This window comes from Salvelinus alpinus, chromosome 32 (genome assembly GCF_045679555.1).
Source record: "Salvelinus alpinus chromosome 32, SLU_Salpinus.1, whole genome shotgun sequence".
NCBI lineage: Eukaryota > Metazoa > Chordata > Actinopteri > Salmoniformes > Salmonidae > Salvelinus > Salvelinus alpinus.
This window is the reverse complement of record NC_092117.1, coordinates 1,503,166-1,523,668: the sequence shown is the minus strand read 5'-3', so window position 1 is coordinate 1,523,668 and position 20,503 is coordinate 1,503,166. Positions and strand designations below refer to the sequence as shown.

At 40.4% G+C, this 20,503-nt stretch overlaps 1 protein-coding gene and 1 long non-coding RNA gene across 3 annotated transcripts in view; both read left to right on the top strand.

The window, feature by feature from the left end:
- cdh23 (cadherin-related 23) overlaps positions 1-20,503 on the top strand; it is a 727,760-nt gene that overhangs the window by 344,635 nt on the left and 362,622 nt on the right. The window lies entirely within an intron of this gene.
- Positions 313-2,268, top strand: LOC139562496 (uncharacterized). Its single transcript, XR_011672373.1, has 2 exons — positions 313-756; positions 1,174-2,268. It is a non-coding gene; the product is annotated as an uncharacterized lncRNA (long non-coding RNA).

Sequence of the window (20,503 nt, the reverse complement as noted above, 5' to 3'; positions counted from 1 at the left end):
GTTTTATGCACGTGATGTTAGAACGTTCTCTCCAATTCCAGAATGTGATTGTTATGTAACAGTACATTTAATCTGCGCTGCCCTCAAACCAAAGCACGCCGCCTGTTTTATTTGTCAATTTTAAATTATTTTCTAAACAGTTTTTTATTTTATAATAACAGTTTGAAATGAGGTGTGTTCCGCCTCATTCATTCACATAAAAGTAGTCATTTTTACTTTTGCGGACCAATTAATTTTTTTTACATTTCTGACCCGGACAAAATTCCCCAAACACTTCTCAATTGTTTGTGCAGTTCAAGTCTGCAGACATTTACTCATCTGCCGTCCTGCATACACGTGTTCATATTTTCCACCTGTCGCCTGCATCGCAATCAAAGTTGTTTTCGTTACCAATAATAACTTTGGAAATGTGTGCGTTTCTATCAAAGTGCCTTATTACGTTATAATAGTTTCTGCATGTCGTGTTATGTCGTTTCTACTGTAGCATCATGTTTTTGTGTATATTCATTATAACCGCGGACACGCGATGTAACGTTACTCATTTCATAACATGTATGGTGATATACCCAATGCTTAGGTATCTAGCTACAGTCTTATTAGCTCTGGAAAACAATGCTAATTGCGTCACGGATGTATTAGCATGTGTTGTATGTTGAAGCTACCCTGGCCTTTTGACTCCCAAGTGGCACAGCGTCTCAGTGCTAGAGGCGTCACTACAGACACCCATCTTCAAATCCAGACTGCGTTTCTATCAAAGTAAGTGCCTAATTACGTTATAATAGTTTCTGTGTCGTGTTATACCGTTTCTACTGTAGCTCACTGTGTGTATGGAGCATAATATATTTGTGTATATTCCTTATAACCGCGGACACGCTAGGTAACGTTACTCATGTTACTCACCTTTTATGGTGTTATATTCAATCGTGCTTATGTAGCTAGTTACATTATTCTATTAGCTCTGTAAAACAATGCTAAATGCGTCAGAAGTATTGGCATGTTGTATTTTGACGCTACCCTGGAAAAATATCTTATACCACTTGGTCGTTTTCTGAGTTCATTCCACAAAGCTGTTTATCATGTCGGCCTTATCCACTGCCCCCATTTTGAGGTAATAGTCAAGCACGCAGTCTGGTTTGATGTTTCTCTGTCTGGTTTGTTTCTCTCTCCCGTCAGGTGGTTCACCTTCCCTGTGGCCGACATGGTTGCTGTATGGACAGTGGAGAGGACATGGACGTCTCGTTTGTCATGGCACTTTACTGCCAGCTGTTGACATCTCTTGTTTTGTATAACGGGTCATTTAGGATGGCAGTAGCGTTGATGATGAAATGCAGTCATAGCAGCAGAACTAGAAAGCAGTCTTGGGAAAAGAGGGTGGCAAAGAAGGGAGTTGCAAACATAGCATCTCTGCTCCAGTATTCTCTTAGGGAGTTCTTCTTTACTGTCACCAGGAATGTATACATTTCACTAATTGTGGTTGTCCCCCCACTCCTGGTGTAACAGTATAACTTTACGTCCGTCCCCTCGCCCATACCCGGGCGCGAACCAGGGACCCTCTGCACACATCAACACCACGAAGCATCGTTACCCATCGCTCCACAAAAGCCGCGGCCCTTGCTGTGCAAGGGGAACCACTACTTCAAGGTTTCAGAGCAAGTGACGTAACTGATTGAAACGCTATTAGCGCGTACCCGCTAACTAGCTAGCCATTTCACATCCGTTACACTGGCTCTCTCTTATCCTGTAGCTCCAAGGCATAGCGATTGGTCTCTACTATGTCTCCCACTAGCTCCTCTGTCAGAAACAACTTGAAGCACTCTGCCTCAGATGGAAATGGCAAGGGGCGTTGCACTCCAGACTGGGACTCAACACAATCAGCAGGGCCAGGAGGGGTGAAATGGCTGGCAGCCTTCCAGCTACCACAGAACTCCTGTACTTCATCCACTGTCAGTCTGCCACCATCACCACCAGCATCTTCTAATGGAACTGGGACTTTGTCAGTGGACAAGGGGTCCTCAGATTCAGGGTTCTCAATGGCTACAAGGTTGGGGGGCAGCTCCTCACTGTCAGAATCTGATTCCTGACTTTCAGACTCAAAATCTCCAGAATTTCCACATTTGTGAGTTGTCTCCTTTTGAAAGTTATTGCTAATGCTACAGCTTAGCTCACTATCTACATACATAAACAACAACACTGAATGGTTTAGAGTGAGAGGGTACGTGGTTGACTGCCGGCACGCGCCACTTGTCTCAATAAATCACTATCAGAAAATGTTTTGTGTGGCAATTATTTGTGTATTTACTGATTTATTCACATGTTTTCAATTCTATGTGACAAATCATGCATTCCGATTCTTGCACAGATTGTAATGGGCACATATTATGTGTGTAAAATACTTTTTTGAAGGTTGTACTGATTATGATGAGCTAAGCTAATTCCAGCTGTGTAGCCATGTTTGTTGACATACAATGCATTCTGGGTTTCACGTAATCGTCTGTTTGACCAAAGATGTTATAACAAAATGAGGTGAGTAAGAGTTCACTCATTTTTTGAGGACTTCCGGAAATGAAGGGTGGGATGTGAACGACAGTGATTGACACACCCCTTCAACATGCATACTATAAACAGACCAAACTCATCTTGTCTTCTCTTATTATCTTCGGTTTCTGTGAGGAACAAATGCATGGCTGCGCGCTGAAACTAATCGTCGGATTACTTTCGATTTCTATAAAGTGTTTTACCTAATTATTTCGATCAATGGTGAGCTCACCCGTGATGTGATTAATTATACATAATAATTGCTATTAGCTAATTCATATTGTAGTTTATGTCAGCCGAGAGTTAGAAAATATTACTGCTTGTGTTGGGTCAATCTTTCCTCAGTTAGCGCTTGGACAAATGTAGCCTACATTTTTCCGGTTAGGATGATTGTGTTATGCTATATATACTTCTGTGAATATCTGAACATTGCATTCCAAAATAAACTGCTCACATTCTGGACAACTTTGTAAGGACTGTGTTTGTGTAAATAGTTTCTGAAAAAAGTGTGGCCAGCTCAAATGCTGATTGTTGCGTCATTCGAAACTGGCCGTTCTAAACGAGCGTTCTAAATGAGTGTTCTAATCACACGGGTGTGATCGTACGCTTCAGGGACCACTGTAGAACGATCACACCCGTGTGATGGTACGTGTGAAAGGGTTAAAATTAACATTACTAGACATACAGTGTGCGTTACAGCCAGACTAGTGCCGCGACAATGGCCGACAAATGCGTTTACATTTTCCCACATAAATACGGAATAAAATCATAAATAGCTCTTACTTTTGGACGAGCTTCCATCAGTATCTTGGGCAAGGTGTCCTTTGTCCAAAAGAATCGTTGCTTTGTTGTAAAACGTCCTCTTCAACTTCGGAACTAGCAGCTAACAATAGCTACGTGGCACACACATGTCCAAATCCTCAAAGCGCAATACTACGAAAATTCCGAAAATAGCAATATACTCGCATAAACTGATATAAATCGGTTTAAAATAACTTCGTTATGATGTTTCTAACACCTATATCGAATTAAATCACAGACGGATATATCTTAGCCCGATAACGAGAGCTTTTGAGCATGCCATTCTGATGTCCTCTCTTGCGCCTTGACGAGCGTCCAAAAGAACGTACATGTCACTCCATGGCGTTTTATAAACTCTGAGAAATACGTAGAGACTCCATTCCACTTCTCATTGGTTACTGACATCCAGGGGAAGGCGGGTGCAGTTCATTTCGACCCATAGGGCACACACAGAGCTTTAAACTGATCTGAGAACAGAGCCTAGTTTTCTGACCTTCGCATGTCCTGTCATGATTTTCGCTGTAGAAAGAGTTCTGGTTCACCCACAGACATAATTCAAACGGTTTTAGAAACTAGAGATTGTTTTCTATCCAATAGTAATAATAATATGCATATTGTACGAGCAAGAATTGAGTATGAGGCAGTTTAATTTGGAGACGATATTTTCCAAAGTGGAAACAGCACCCCCTGTATTGAGAAAAGGTTAACCTGTCTAGGATGAGAGTGCCGCTAGCGGCACTCCCCCCCCACCCCCACTGAAAAACCAGTGCCGCGAAATTCAAAAACAATATTTTTTTTAAAATATTTAACTTTCACACATTAAAGTCCAATACAGCTAATGAAAGACACAGATCTTGTGAATCCAGTCAACATGTCCGATTTTTAAAATGTTTTACAGGGAAGACACAATATGTAAAGATGTACATCTATTACCTAAAAACACATTAGCATAATCCACCATCTTTTATTTGTCCACCAACACCAGTAGCTATCACCAATTCGGCTAAACTAAGATATTTATAGCCCCTAACCAATAAAAAAACTCATCAGATGACAGTCTGATAACATATTTATGGTATGGGATAGGTTTTGTTAGAAAAAAGTGCATATTTCAGGTAGATATCATAGTTTACAATTGCACCCACCGTCACAAATGGAATAGAAAAACTACTTAGAGCAACGTGTTTACCTACTTACTAATCATCAAACATTTCGTAAAAATACACAGCATACACGAATCGAAAGACACAGATCCTGTGAATACAGACAATATTTCAGATTTTCTAAGTGTCTTACAGCGAAAACACAATAAATCGTTATATTAGCATAGCACATAGCACATAGCAGCCCAGCATTGATTCTAGCCAAAGTGAGCGATAAAAGTAAACATCGCCAAAATATATTAATTATTTCACTAACCTTCTCAGAATTCTTCAGATGACACTCCTGTAACATCATATTACACAATCCATATAGAGTTTGATCGAAAATGTTTATATTTAGCCACCAAAATCATGGTTAGACAATGTGAAATGTAGCTCAGCTGGTCAGAAAAAGTCTGTGCGCCACTTAGACAGTGATCTACTCTTATACATAAATACTCATAAACGTGACTAAAAAATATAGGGTGGACAGGGATTGATAGACAATTTAATTCTTAATACAATCGCGGAATTACATTTTTTAAATTATCCTTACTTTTCAATACAGCTTGCGCCAAGCGAAGCTACGTCAAAAAACATGGCGTCCGAAGCCACTAACACTTTTCGACAGAAACACGATTTATCATAATAAAAATGTCCTACTTTGAGCTGTTCTTCCATCGGTATCTTGGGCAAAGGATCCTTTCTTGGGTCCAATCGTCTTTTGGTGGAAAGCTGTCCTCTTGCCATGTGGAAATGCCAACTGCGTTCGGGATGAACTGGAAGCGTGCCCAGCAACTCACAGCGTTTCAGAAATAAATGTCCCAAAATCGCACTAAACGGATATAAATTGCTATAAAACGCTTTAAATTAACTACCTTATGATGTTTTTAACTCCCATAACGAGTAGAAACATGACCCGAGTAATATTACTCCCTCCACTAATGCTTGGAACAGGTGCGGGTCGGTGGCCTCTAGGCGCTTGACGCAGCTCCAAAAGACTGACTAGCCTCAGGGTATTTTAATTTATAGTGCCTGTGAACGCGCAATCGACCTGATTCAAATCGTCATCACGTAAAGACATCCAGGGGAAGACGTAAGCAGTGTCCGTATAGTCATATCAATAACAGTGCCCTTTTAACTGACTCCAGAGCAGTGGCCAACATTTCTGAAATCTGAATCCATGTCAGGGAAATTGCTGTAGAATGGGCTCTGTTCCACTTAGAGACAAAATTTCAACTCCTATAGAAACTATAGACTGTTTTCTATCCAATAATAATAATAATATGCATATTGTACGATCAAGAACTTTGTGGGAAGCCGTTTCAAAAAATTACACGATTAGCATAAATAGCCACAACAGCGCCCCCATCCTCAACAGGTTAAAAAACAAGTTGTTAGGTGTAAGCAAGACCATAAGTAAGTAGGTAAACTGGGATATGACTAAAGAGTTAATCAGGGTGATTTTTCCACAAATAGACAGGTATTTTCCTTTCCATGGTACCAAGATCGTATCTATTTTTGCTAACTTTATATTAAAATATACTAGTGATATCATTTATTTCTTTCGGGATATGAGTACCTAGTATGTCCACTTCACTGTCAGACAATTTTATTGGTAAACTACTCAGTCATATCTTAATGAACCAACACTTATCATGATTTTTTTGTAATCCAGAGAGGTTAGAAAATGTATCTAGATCCTCTATGATCCAAATTGTGGATTTAAATGTGAACATGTATCATCAGCATACAATGACACAGGCTGGTTGCTCTGCCAAACTGAGCAATCGGGGGAGAAGGCCTTAGTCAGGGAGGTGACCAAGAACCTGATGGTCACTCTGACAGAGCTCCAGAGTTCCTTTGTGGAGATGGGAGAAACTTCCAGAAGGGCAACCATCTCTGCAGCACTCCACCAATCAGGCTTTTATGGTAGAGTGGCCAGATGGAAGCCACTCCTCTGTAAAAGGCACATGACATCTCGCTTGGAGTTTTCCAAAAGGGACTTAACTCTTATAACTACCCCCCCCCCTCCCCCCCTTCTTTCAATTTCCGCCTGAAGACATACCCAAATCTAACTGCCTCTAGCTCAGGCCCAGGAGCAAGGATATGCATATTCTTGGTACCATTTGAAAGAAAACACTCTGAAGTTTGTGTAAATGTGAATTGAATGTAGGAGAATATAACACAATAGATCTGGTTTAGATAATACAATGAAAAAACCATACGTTTTTTCTTTTTAATTGTTGTATCATCATCTTTAAAATAAACAAGATAAAACAAACATTCAGATATGAATATGGGGACAATTTCAGTGAAAAACATAAGAGGGCAACAGTACTTGTGCAAAGTTTCAGAATGATAACTTCCAAAATGAGTGTGCTACATGACATTTATCATGAAGTCACCCAGGTGTCCAACACAAGTAGCCCAAATGTACCCAAGTAGCCAAATTGGTGAAGGTATACATTTTGAAACAAATAACTATATACAAAATACCAAAATGGTATTCTAACACACCCCCTTCTAACACACACCCCCCAAAAAATGGAGGGAAGAAAATGGGGGGTAAAAAATATAAAGAAAAAATATATATACATTTACAAAATAACATGGGTAACTATTTACACACTTTCAATATTTGAAAGACCCTCAGTCCTCTATCAAATCAAATCAATTTATATAGCCCTCAAGAGTAAATATGAACAGTTTACCTCTAGATGGCCCGGGAGGTGTGGAGCCAGAGACAGCAGGGGTCCAGCTGGATGAACCAGCTTCAGAGGGGGATGGACACACGTTGGGGATGGACAAGTTGGCGGCAGACACACGCATCTCGACCATGCTCCCTCTAATCCATAATATGTAGACTGAGTTGAGGAAGCATGCGCTGGAGGAAGTATAGCCAATGTGTACTTTACACATTTCATTACATTTTTATATATTGCAAATAAAATGTAAAAACAGTCACAAATAATATTTTATATTATTAATTTCAAACAACGGCATTAGCATGAGAAGAACTTACCAGTCCAAAACAATGTCCTCTCCGTTCAAAAAATATGCTTCCATTTGAGTCATGGTCGCTAACTGAGTCGTCTTCCAAAAGCATATGTTTCACTTTCACGATCAATTTCCTCTATAATTTTGTCTACATTCGTATATCTAGTATTAGATTTAGCTTTCCCTGACTTATTCGCCATGATGTTCGATTTATAAACATCTGAAAATGCTTGTTACCGAAACAGTGCTGTGCGTAATGAGTTTGGTTCCTTCCAGTATGATTCTTCAATGGCGAATGACGATCTTTACGCCAGAGTTTACTCCAAAACACAAACATTACATATTGCCGTTTTCCTCTGCTCATTGGCTATCTACCCAGCTAGATTTCAAGACGATCAGTGGTCATTGGGTTAAAATACAGTCAATCAACGAAACAGCGGTCATATAATTGGTGCACAATGAGGTCGTTACTTGTTGTCTTCCAATCTGTGTTTTTCCGGTCAATACGTCCCGCGAAATGACCCATCAAGTTTGGTTGTGTTACAAACAAACAGTTGATTGCAATGAAACCAAACATGACTGGATAAAGTCAGGTTTAGTCTGTGTATTTACATCGAATGTTTCGTCGAAAATTGAATGACACGAAATTCAACGAGATAAGTGTTCACAAAATGTTTTGTGTTAGGCTATAAAAATGGATTTAACCGAACAAAAGACCATTCATTGTGTAACAATGAGCCTTGGGATTGCAAACAGAGCAATATCTTCAAAGGTAAACAATTTATTTCAATGCAATCTGTGATTTTGTTACCCCTGTCCTGGTTGAAAAGGTAGTTTGGTATGGGGCTCTGTGCTCAGATAATCGCATCGTATTCTTTCGCAGTAAATCCTTTTTTAATTCTGACAACGCAGTTCGATTAGCAAGATTCTAGGCTTTTGAAGCATGTGAGACACTTGTATTTTCAGGAATGTTTAATATGACTATTTGTGGCGATCACCGTATGTTGTCGAATTCAAACCCGTATCCGAGATCCGTAGATCAGAGAAGTTAATAAAGGACTCTTTGACCATGAAAAACAAGATTCTCTAGTCTGATAAAACCAAGATTGAACTATTTGGCCTGAATGCCAAGCGTCAAGTCTGGATGAAAACTGGCACCATCCCTACGGTGAAGCACGTGGTGACAGCATCATGCTGTGGGGATGTTTTTCAGTGGTAGGGACTGGGAGAATAGTCAGGATAGAGTGAAAGACGAACAGAGCAAAGTGCAGAGAGATCCTTGATGAAAACTTGCTCCAGAGCGCTCAGAACCTCAGACTGGGGCGAAGGTTCACCTTCCAACAGGACAACGACTCTATGCACACAGCCAAGAAAGCGCAGGAATGGCTTCGGGACAAGTCTCTGAATGTCCTTGAGTGGCCCAGCCAGTGGCCGGTCTTGAACCCGATCTAACATCTCTAGAAAAACCTGAAAATAGCTGTGCAGCGATGCTCCCTGTCCAACCTGACAGAGCTTGAGAGAATCTGCAGAGAAGACTGGGAGAAACTCCCCAAATACAGGTGTGCCAAGCTTAAGTGTCATACCCACGAAGACTCGAGGCTGTAATCTGTGCCAACGGTGCTTCAACAAAGCACTGAGTAAAGGGTCTGAATACTTATGTAAATGTAATATTTCCGTTTTTATTTTAAAATATTTGAAAACATTTCTAAAAACATGTTTTTGAGTTGACATCATGGGGTATTGTGTGTAGATTGATGAGGATTTTTTCAAATCCATTTTGGAATAATGCTTTAACGTAACAAAATGTGGAAAACGTTAAGGCCTGAATACTTTCCGAATGCACTGTAAATTCCAGTCATACTTTATAAAAAGCCTTTTCAAAGTCAGCTATGAATACCAGGCCTGGTTAGTCAGATTTTTCATAGTGTTCTATGTTTCCAGTACTTGTCTAATATTTTCACCAATGTATCGTCCATGTAAAAAAAACTGTCTGATTAGGATGAATAATATCCGACAATACTTTTTTATTTCTATGTGCTATGCACTTTGATAGAATTTTTGCGTCACAACACTGAAGTGTGAGGGGCCTCCAATTTTTTTATGGACTGGATGTGTAAGGGTCGACGCTGGAGACGAGAAGCAGGTAAAGGGAGTGAACATTTAATAACCACGGACAGGAACAGACTATGGACAGCGTCTGGACAGGGGAAACGGAAACGACAATAATGCTGACACGGGAATGAAACAGAGGAAACAGACAGATAGAGGGAAGGCAATCAAAACATGAAGGAGTCCTTGTGAGTCCAATGAGCGCTGATGCGCGTAATGATGGTGACAGAGAGGGAGAGAGGGAGAGCGGGAGCAGGTGTGACAGGATCTTTATATTTACCACCTCGGTCCTCTTTCGGTAATATTGAAATCATACCTTCTTGTTGAATATATGATAATCTACCATTTGTATAGGAGTGGTTAAAATATGCTAATAATTGTCTTCTGAGTACATCAAAAAAGGATTGATATACCTCAACTGGTATGCCATCCAGCCTTGGAGTTTTCCTGGACTTAAAGGCTTTAATTGCATCAAGAAGTTCCTCCTCTGTAATTTGGCCTTCACATGAGTCTTTTTGTACAGCTGTTAATTTAACATTATTATTCTTAATTTTAAATGTTATTGTTTTTGTTGTAGTTTTTACGCCCTTTTTCTCCCCAAACAACTCCCTAATGGGCTCGTGAATCATGCATCCTCCAGCTGCACCAATGTGTCTGAGGAAACACCGTTCAACTGACGCCCTATGGGACTCCAGGCTGTACTGATGCCGCAAGACTGCAATGCAGTGCCTTAGACCGCTGCGCCACTAGGGAGGCAAATTTTACATTATTAATATAAAAAAATCCTTACAATTAACTTCGGTTAGTGAACGAAAACATATGCTTAATAAGGATCCGCCTAAAATGACATAACCAAATCTTACTGCCGGTAGCTCAGGCCCTGAAGCAAGGATATGCATATTCTTGATACCATTTGAAAGGAAATACTTTGAAGTTTGTGGAAATGTGAATAGGAGAATATACCACCTTAGATCTGGTAAAAGATAATACAAAGAAAAAACCAACAATTTTTTTGTATTTTTGTACCATCTTTGAAATGCAAGGCCATAATATATTATTCCAGCCCAGTTGCAATTTAGACTTTGGGCACTAGATGGCAGCAGTGTATGTGCAAAGTTTTAGACTGATTCAGTGAAATTTTTGTATCAATACTGCCCACATGTGCCTAATTGGTTTATTAAAACCTTTTCAAGTTCAAAACTGTGCACTCTCTTCAAACAATAGCATGGTATTCGTTCACTGTAATAGCTACTGCATTTCTGTAAAAATGTTTTTATCAAAACTGCTCACATGTGCCTAACTGGTTTATTAATAACTTTTCAAGTTCAAAACTGTGCACTCTCTTCAAACACTAACATGGTATTTGTTCACTGTAATAACTACTGCAAATTGGACAGTGCAGTTAGATTAACAAGAATTTAAGCTTTCTGCCAATCTCAGATATGTCTAATCGCATTAGCCTACGTTAGCTCAACCATCCCGTGGACGGGACACCGATCTTATTAAAGTACTTTGCCTCCTCTTTAAAAATATTGTTTGGTGAAACATTTTTGGAAGCATTTGTATGTTGAAGATAAAAAAAATGGAAAAATGAATTTTTTCCAATATTCCATACAGTTTGCTTCATTTTTATAATATATTACTCTTGATCTTTCTTGAATACGTTATTTTTGTTTTTCCTCTAACTTATTCTGTGCCTCTTTGGTACAGTTTTTATTGCTACCTATCAATACTGTTAGTCCCTCTATTTCATTTGTTAATATGAACTCTTTTGACCTAAATTACTTTTGTTTGAAGATGAGTTTTGAATTGTTGGCCTCTAAAGGCACATTTAAAAGTGTCCCCTTTAATTTACTTAACCATCTCCTTCTCTGCCTCTCCTTTTCCTCTTATCTGTCCATCAGTGAGATTGTTAGCAGGAGACTGAGGTTAGACTCTGAGTCAATTTGGGAGACCAATCTCTGTCTTTCTCTCTCTCACTCACTCGCTCTCTCTGTCTCTCACTCTCTCGCTCACTCTCTCTCGCTCTCTTTATTTTTGTCTCTCTCTCTCTGTTGCTCTGTCTCTCTTCGTCTCTGTCTGTCTGTCCCTCCCTCCCCCAGGTCCCCACAGATGCATTAGGTAAGGGGTGAACACAATTGCAGCGTTAGATTTACATTGTGCTTCCTCCATTGTGAGGCCTCTATCAAAGGTCATCCAGGCCAGGATTTATCTCTGAGACCCACAGGAGATCCGAGACACAAATTTACTCACCGTGTCACCACCCCATATGCCCAGACTGCCGGGCTAGAATGGGAGGGGCAGAGCGTGTCTCCTCTCTCATTCCCTCTCTCTTTCCTGTCTCTTACAGTACTCCCTCTCACTCCCCTCCTCTCTGTGTGTGTCTGTATCTGTGTCTGTATCTGTATCTGTGTGTGTGTGTGTGTGTGTGTGTGTGTGTGTGTGTGTGTGTGTGTGTGTGTGTGTGTGTGTGTGTGTGTGTGTGTGTGTGTGTGTGTGTGTGTGTGTGTGTGTGTGTGTGTGTGTGTGTGTGTGTGTGTGTGTGTGTGTGTGTGTGTATCCATCTTGGATACAGAGAGAGAGTGTTACCATCTTGGCTGTGCTCATGATTCATAGTTTTACTAAATGGGGTCTGTATTCTGGTTCATGTTAATGGTTGTTCACTAGTACATTACGTTTCTCACTGCCTCCCTCTTTTCCCTCTCTATCTGCGCTACCCAGTCCTTCTCTCTTACCCTCTCTTACTCAATCCCTCTCCCCCTCTCTCTGTCCCCTCCTTCACTACCTTCCTCCCTCTGTACCTTCTCTAAGTACTCCCCCCTGTACCTCTCTCTTCTCCATCTCCCTCTTTTTCCTCTTTCGGTCTTCCTCCCTCCTATGTCCCCTCACCCCCTCTCTCTGTCCCCCTCTTCCCCTCTCTGTCCACTCTGTCTGTCCCTCTCTCACTCCCTCCCTCACTCATTCTCTCTGCCCCTCTCAGTCCTCTCTCATTCTCTCCCTCTCTTTGTCCCCCTGCTAACTGAACTATCCCGTCTCTCTCTCACCCTCTCTTACTCCCCCACTCTGTTCCCTCCCTCACTCCCTATCTTTTACTCACTCCTTCACTCGCCCTTCTTCCCATCTCCCTCACTCCCTTTGTCTGTCCCCTTCCCAGCTGTGCTGCTTTCTCTCTCTTTCTCCCCTCTTCCTCCATCTGTTCTCTATGTCCCCTCTCTATGTCCCATCTCTCTGTACGCTCCCTGAATTCCTCCTTCTCTCTGTCCCCTCTAACTACACTACCCTGTCTGTCCCTCTATCTGACCCTCTATTACTCCCCCCCTCCATCATTCCATCCCCTCCCTCTCTCTCCCTATCTATCCCCCCTCTCCCCACCGCTCCCCTCTCTGCCCATTCACTCTCTCTTTCTCTATCCCCCTTTCCTACTCCCTTGCTCTGTCCCCTCTCTAAATGCACTGCCCACCCCCGGCCCCCTTCCTGTCATCCCTCCCTCCCTCCCACGCCCTCACTCCTTACCTCACTAACTCCCTCTGTCCCTCTCTTTGTCCCCTCCCCACACCACACAACTCCATCCCTCTCCTAGTACCCTCTATGCGGTGCAGTAGTGAAATGTCAAGTGCTACATTTGCATGCATATTAACGGGGTGTGACGGAGGCGAAGCCTGGTGTCTCCCAGACTCTCCGATTCATCAGCTGTCACAGCGAAGGTCAGGGGGAGAGAAAGAGAGAGGGAGGAAGAGGTAGAGGGAAGAGATGAGGGAGAGAGAGAAGAGGGAGAAAGAAGGTGGAGGAAAGAGGAGAGAGGGAGAAGGGCAGAATAGAGGGAGGGGGAGAAAGGGAGAAAGTGGGGGAGGGAGAGAAAGGAAGAGAGAGGGAAGGAAGGGAGAAGGGGGGGCAGAGGGAACGTGGGGCTCACATAGTATCTTGTCTTCATGGAGAGCTACTGGATGGGTTTGGCTTTTGCTCCAGCCCTACACTAACACACCTGATTCAGCTAATGTAGGTCCTGAGGAGTAGCTGATTAGTAGAATCAGGCATGTTAGAATAAAGTTGGAACAAAATCCTGCACACCCAGTAGCTCTCTCTCTCTCTCTCTCTCTCTCTCTCTCTCTCTCTCTCTCTCTCTCTCTCTCTCTCTCTCTCTCTCTCTCTCTCTCTCTCTCTCTCTCTCTCTCTCTCTCTCTCTCTCTCTCTCTCTCTCTCTCTCTCTCACACACACTCACACACACACACACAGACATACACATACACACGCACACACACACAGCCATCCAACCACCCACCCACCCACACTTGTCCCTCTGTGGCCTGATAGTGATGTGATGAACTGGATAACAAAAGCAGTTAGCTACAGCGCCACTGAAACACAGACAGACATCCACTATGCTGTACATGCAATATGCTTACACACACAGTCCTGCCCTAACATCATATTCTAACTGGCATCTGTCGTTTTCAGTTTGCTAGTTGTTATGTCTCGTGAGTTTCATAACCCTGTCTTTATAACAATGCAATAATGATGAGACGGTGGACAGGAATCAGTTCAACCAATTATCTAGAACGTGCTCATCTCAACATATAGAACCCCCGTGATGCTCTGCGGCACAACCCCAATACATCCTCCCCCCATACTTTATTTGTCCCCATTTTGAACAACAGTCATGGAAGGGGACCGTGAGCCCCTAGGCGATGACTTCTGGGTCAGGGTGTCACCCAGTAACAGTTTCGGTCCACTCAAATAAAATAAAAGTCAAAACTGTTGGTTCTGTCGGTGTTGGTCTACTCAACAGTAACTGATCTGTGTGCCGTCTCCAGGTAAAGTCCTCTGCAGTAACAACATGGTAGTTACATAGGTGTTACTATGTAATTACATGGTAATTAAAGTTGTAGCTATCAGTTATTACACAGTTGGAACAAGGAATGTGTGATGACACATCCCCTTGCTGAATGTTATTTCACATGTGTAATTACTGATGTTATTACATGTTTTTTTTGTTCTAGTACGTAACTAATGTTTTGTAATGACATGTTTGAAAGTCACCTGTGAATTAGCATGTTAATAATAACTCTAACCAAAATCTGACCTCGTGTATGGTGTCCATATTAGGACGCTCTCGGTAAGAATTGCATCATTGTCCGTAGGAGTTGAGTCATTGTCAGTAGGAGTTGAATCATTGTCAGAATCAAAATCAAATCAAATTTGATCAAATGTTATTTGTCACATGCGGTGAATACAACTACAATGGTTGTGGAGGGATGTAGACAGCCGTGAAGTCTATTTATTGAAATAAATAGACAGAGGTGCTAGCAAACATTAGTTAGATAGCTAGCTAGTTACTTAGCAGCGTGCTACATCATCCAGCATAACTTCTGTATTCAAAAGTGAAATATATTACATAGAGAATGTATCCTCTCTCCTCTGTCAACATTGTGAACAAGATTTATGAATAGTTTATAATGCATTTACACATGTTTAAATAACTGTTCATAATGTCATTACAAACCCTTTATAAACCCTTTACAAATGGAACCATATTGTAAAGTGTTACCAGTGGACTAGATCTCAGAAAGAGTTGAATCATTGTCAGTAGGTCAAGCTAATGTCAGGAGGAGTTGAGTCAGTAGAAGTGGAGTAGAAATAACGAAGAGTCGAGTCATTGTCAGTAGGATTTTAGTTGATCTCAGTAAGAGTTGAGCCATTCTCAGTAGGTGTTGCATCAGCCTCAGTAGGAATTTCCTGAAAGATTATCCTAGATCTATTTCATTCTTACCTCCTATCCTAGATCCATTAATTAACCCTTTCCTTGCTTCCTTTCCTGCTTTCCTACATCCCTTTTCTCCTATACTCCCTTCCCTCCCCTCGTATGCTTCCCTATTTGCCTTTCTTTCTATCATTACCGCTTTCCTAGCATCCTTAACTTCTCTGGGGCAGGTGGGAAGCAAATGTCCGGCATATAGCCAGGGACCGGCCAATAGCCAGGGAAAATACAGCGCACCATATTCAAATAACGTGATATAAAAATCAAACTTTCATTAAATCACACATGTAAGATACCAAATTAAAGCTACACTCGTTGTGAATCCAGCCAACATGTCAGATTTCAAAAAAGCTTTTCGGCGAAAGCATAAGATGCTATTATGATGATAGCATATCGGTAAACAAACAGAGTAGCATATTTCAACACTGCAAGCACGACACAAAACGCAGAAATAAAATATAAATCATGCCTTACCTTTGACGAAATTATTTTGTTGGCACTCCAATATGTCCCATAAACATCACAAATGGTCCTTTTGTTCGATTAATTCTGTCGATATATATCCAAAATGTCAATTTATTTGGACCGTTTCATCCAGAAAAACACAGCTTCCAACTTTTGCCAAGTCACTACAAAATATATCAAAAGTTACATGTAAATTTACCAAAACATTTCAAACTACTTTTGTCATACAACGTTAGGTATTTTTAAACATTAATAATCGATCAATTTGAAGACGGGATGATCTGTGTTCAATACAAAAAGAAACCAAACTGACGCAACTTTTTTCATAACGTGACTCTCTCCAAAAACTTACTTCATGTGACCCTCATTTACGATAGCCATACTTCTTCACTACACAAAGGAATAACCTCAACCGATTTCCAAGGACTGGTGCCATCCAGTGGAAGCGGTAGGAACTGCAAGCAAGTCCATTATAAATCTGGTGTCTCTAAAAAAACGAATTGAAAAGACAGTGACATCAAAAAAATACAAATTCTGAATGGTTTGTCCTCAGGGTTTTGCCTGCTACATAAGTTCTGTTATTCTCACAGACATGATTCAAACAGTTTTAGAAACTTCAGAGTGTTTTCTATCCAGATCTACTAATAATATGCATATCTTATATTCTGGGGATGAGTAGCAAGCAGTTGAATTTTGGCATGCTATTTTTCCCGAAAGTGAAAAAGCTGCCCCCTGAAACTATGTCTAAAGCTATGTCTGGTCACAGCCTGAGGAAGCCATTGGAAAAGGAATATGATTGATACCCCTTTAAATGGAAGAAAGATGGGCCAGGAAACACAGATTTTATAAAATAATAATCACTTCCGGGTTAGATTTTCTCAGGTTTTCTCCTGCATAACAATCAGTTTTGTTATACTCACAGACAATATTTTTGACAGTTTTGGAAATTTTGGAGTGTTTTCTATCCTAATCTGTAAATTATATGCATATTCTACGATCTGGACCTTAACACCCATCCCGGATCCGGGAGCATCCTCATCAGTAAAAGCTGACTAGCATAGCCTAGCATAGCGCCACAAGTAAATAATAGCATATAAATATCATGAAATCACAAGTCCAATACAGCAAATGAAAGATAAACATCTTGTGAATCCAGCCATCATTTCCAATTTTTTAAATGTTTTACAGCGAAAACACAATATGTATTTCTATTAGCTAACCACAATAGCCAAAGACTCAACCGCATATTTTCACCATGTTTCTACCGCATAGGTAGCTATCACAAAACCGACCAAATATAGATATAATTAGTCACTAACCAAGAAACAACTCCATCAGATGACAGTCTTATAACATGTTATACAATACATTTATGTTTTGTTCGAAAATGTGCATATTTGAGGTATAAATCATAGTTTTACATTGCAGCTACCATCAAAAATATCACCAAAGCAGCCAGAATAATTACAGAGAGCAACGTGAAATACCTAAATACTCATCATAAAACATTTATGAAAAATACATGGTGTACAGCAAATGAAAGATAAACATCTTGTGAATCCAGCCAATGTTTCAGATTTTTTAAGTGTTTTACAGCGAAAACACAATATAGCATTATATTAGCTTACCACAATAGCCAAACACACAACCACATTTATTCACCGCATAGATAGCATTCGCAAAAACCAGCAAAAGATATAAAATTAATCACTAACCTTGACCAACTTCATCAGATGACAGTCTTATAACATCAGGTTATACAATACACTTATGTTTTGTTAGAAAATGTGCATATTTATAGCTGCAAACCGTGGTTATACATCGTGAATATGTAGCATCGATTCACCAGAATGTCCGGAGCTATTTTGGACACTCACCTAATCTGACCAAAGAACTCATCATAAACTTTACATAAAAATACTTGTTGTATGGCAAATGAAAGATACACTGGTTCTTAATGCAACCGCCGTGTTAGATTTTTAAAAATAACTTTACCATAACAAACAGCTTGCGTTATTGCGAGACAGCGCCCGCCAAAACGGCAGAGAATAGGAATAACATTTTCCACAGAAATACAAAATAACATCATAAATTGTTCTTACTTTTGTTGAGCTTCCATCAGAATCTTGTACAAGGAGTCCTAGGTCGAGGATAAATCGTTGTTTGGTTTTAGAATGTCCTTTTCTCCTGTCGAATTCGTGCCACAATGCTAGCCAATGTTGATGACGTTCCCAGTTTCTCTCGACGCAAAGAACGGAAAACTCCAAAAGTCCCAATAAACGTTGAATAAACTGATGAAACTCGGTTGAAAAAGCCTACTTTATGATGTTTTTCTAATATGTATCAAATAAAAACAGAGCCGGAGATATTAGCCGTGTATACCGAACGCTTATCATAAGACAATATGGAGGTGCTTCCCACGCCTAGGTAGAGAATGGAAATTCTGTACACGTCATTCCAAGAGCTCTTGTTCGACCTCAGATCAAGCTAGACACCCCATTCCACCTTCCACTGCCTGTTGACATCAAGTGGAAGGCGTATGAAGTGCATGCATATCGATAAATATTAGGCAATTGAATAGGCAGACCCTGAAACAGAGCCTCATTTTCAGATTTTTCACTCCTGTCTGGAAGTTTGCTGCAAAATGAGTTCTGTTTTACTCACAGATATAATTCAAACAGTTTTAGAAACTTGAGAGTGTTTTCTATCCAATAGTAATAATAATATGCATATTGTACGATCTAGAATAGAGTACGAGGCAGTTTAATTTGGGCACGATATTTTCCAAAGTGAAACAGCGCCCCCCTATTGACAAGAAGTTAAAAAAATATATATATATAATAGTCAAGAGGTTATGGAACTTTTGGACATTTCGTCACGTTATAGTGGACGCGCTTTGTGACTTTGGAATTGTTTACCAAACGCGCTAACCAAAGTAGCTAATTGGACATAAATAACGGACATTATCGAACAAATCAAGCATTTATTGTGGACCTGGGATTCCTAGGACTGCATTCTGATGAAGTTCATCAAAGGTAAGGAAACATTTATCATGTATTTTCTGGTTTCTGTTGACTTCAACATGGCGGCTAAATTGGCTATTGTTCTGAGCGCCGTCTCAGATTATTGCATGATTTGCTTTTTCCGTAAGTTAAAAAAACTATCTGACACAGCGGTTGCATTAAGGAGAGGTATATCTATAATTCCATGTGTATAACTTGTATTATCATCTACATTTATGATGAGTATTTCTGTTGAAACGATGTGGCTATGCAAAATCACTTGATGTTTTTGGAACTAGTGAATGTAACGCGCCAATGTAAACTCAGATTTTTTTTATATAAATATGAACTTTATCAAACAAAACATGCATGCATTGTGTAACATGAAGTCCTATGAGTGTCATCTGATGAAGATCATCAAAGGTTAGTGATTCATTTTATCTCTATTTCTGCTTTTTGTGACTGCTATATTTCGCTGGAAAAATGGCTGTGCTTATTGTGGTTTGGTGGTGACCTAACATAATCGTTTGTAGTGCTTTCGCTGAAAAGCATATTTGAAATCGGACACTGTGGTGGGATTAACAAGAAGTGTATCTTTAAAATGGTACGTGTATGCTTGAGGAATTTTAATTATGAGATTTCTGTTGTTTGAATTTGGCACCCTGCACTTTCACTGGCTGTTGTCATATTGATCCCGTTAACGAGATTGCAGCCCTAAGAAGTATTACCAATTGTGCTATTGTGTGTGTTTTTTTTCTCACATTATTTGTAACTTATTTTGTACATAATGTTTCTGCCACCGTCTCTTTTGACCGAAAAGAGCTTCTGGATATCAGGACAGCGATTACTCACCTCGTACTGGATACAGATTTTTTCTTTAACGAGTCAAACATGAAGGATTTACTTCAGACACCCTACAAAGACCACATCCCTGTCATTCGCAGGAGAAAGAGACAGAGGTATCCTTGAAAGAATCCGACTGCAAGTGCCTCTACCATCAGTCCTATTAGCCAACGTACATTCATTGGACGAGCTACGATCACGAATATCCTACCAACAGGACATTAAAAACTAATATATCATGTTTCACCGAGTTGTGGCTGAACGACTACATGGATAAAATACAACTGGCAGGGTTTACTCTGCATTGGCAAGATAGAACAGCTGCCTCCGGTAAGACAAGGGGTGGTGGTCTGTGTATATTTGTAAACAACAGCTGGTGCACGAAATCTAATATTAAGGAAGTCTCTAGGTTTTACTCGCCTGAGGTAGAGTATCTCATGATAAGCTGTAGACCACACTATATACCAAAATAACTTTCATCTATATTTTTCGGAGCTGTCTAATTACCACCACAAACCGATGCTGGCACTAAATCCTAACTCAATCAGCTGTATAAGGCCATAAGCAAACAGCAAAATGCTCATCCAGAGGCAGAGATCCTAGTGGACGGGGACTTTAATGCAGGGAAACTTAAATTAGTTTTACCTCATTTCTATCTGCATGTTAAATGTACAACCAGAGGGAAAAAACTCTATACCACCTTTAGTCCAAACACAGTGACACGTAAAAAGCTCGCCCTCCATTTGGCAAATCTGACCATAATTATATCCTCCTGATTCCTGCTTGTAAGCAGAAACTAAAGCAGGGAGCACCAGTGACTCGGTCAATAAAGAAGTGGTCAGATGATGCA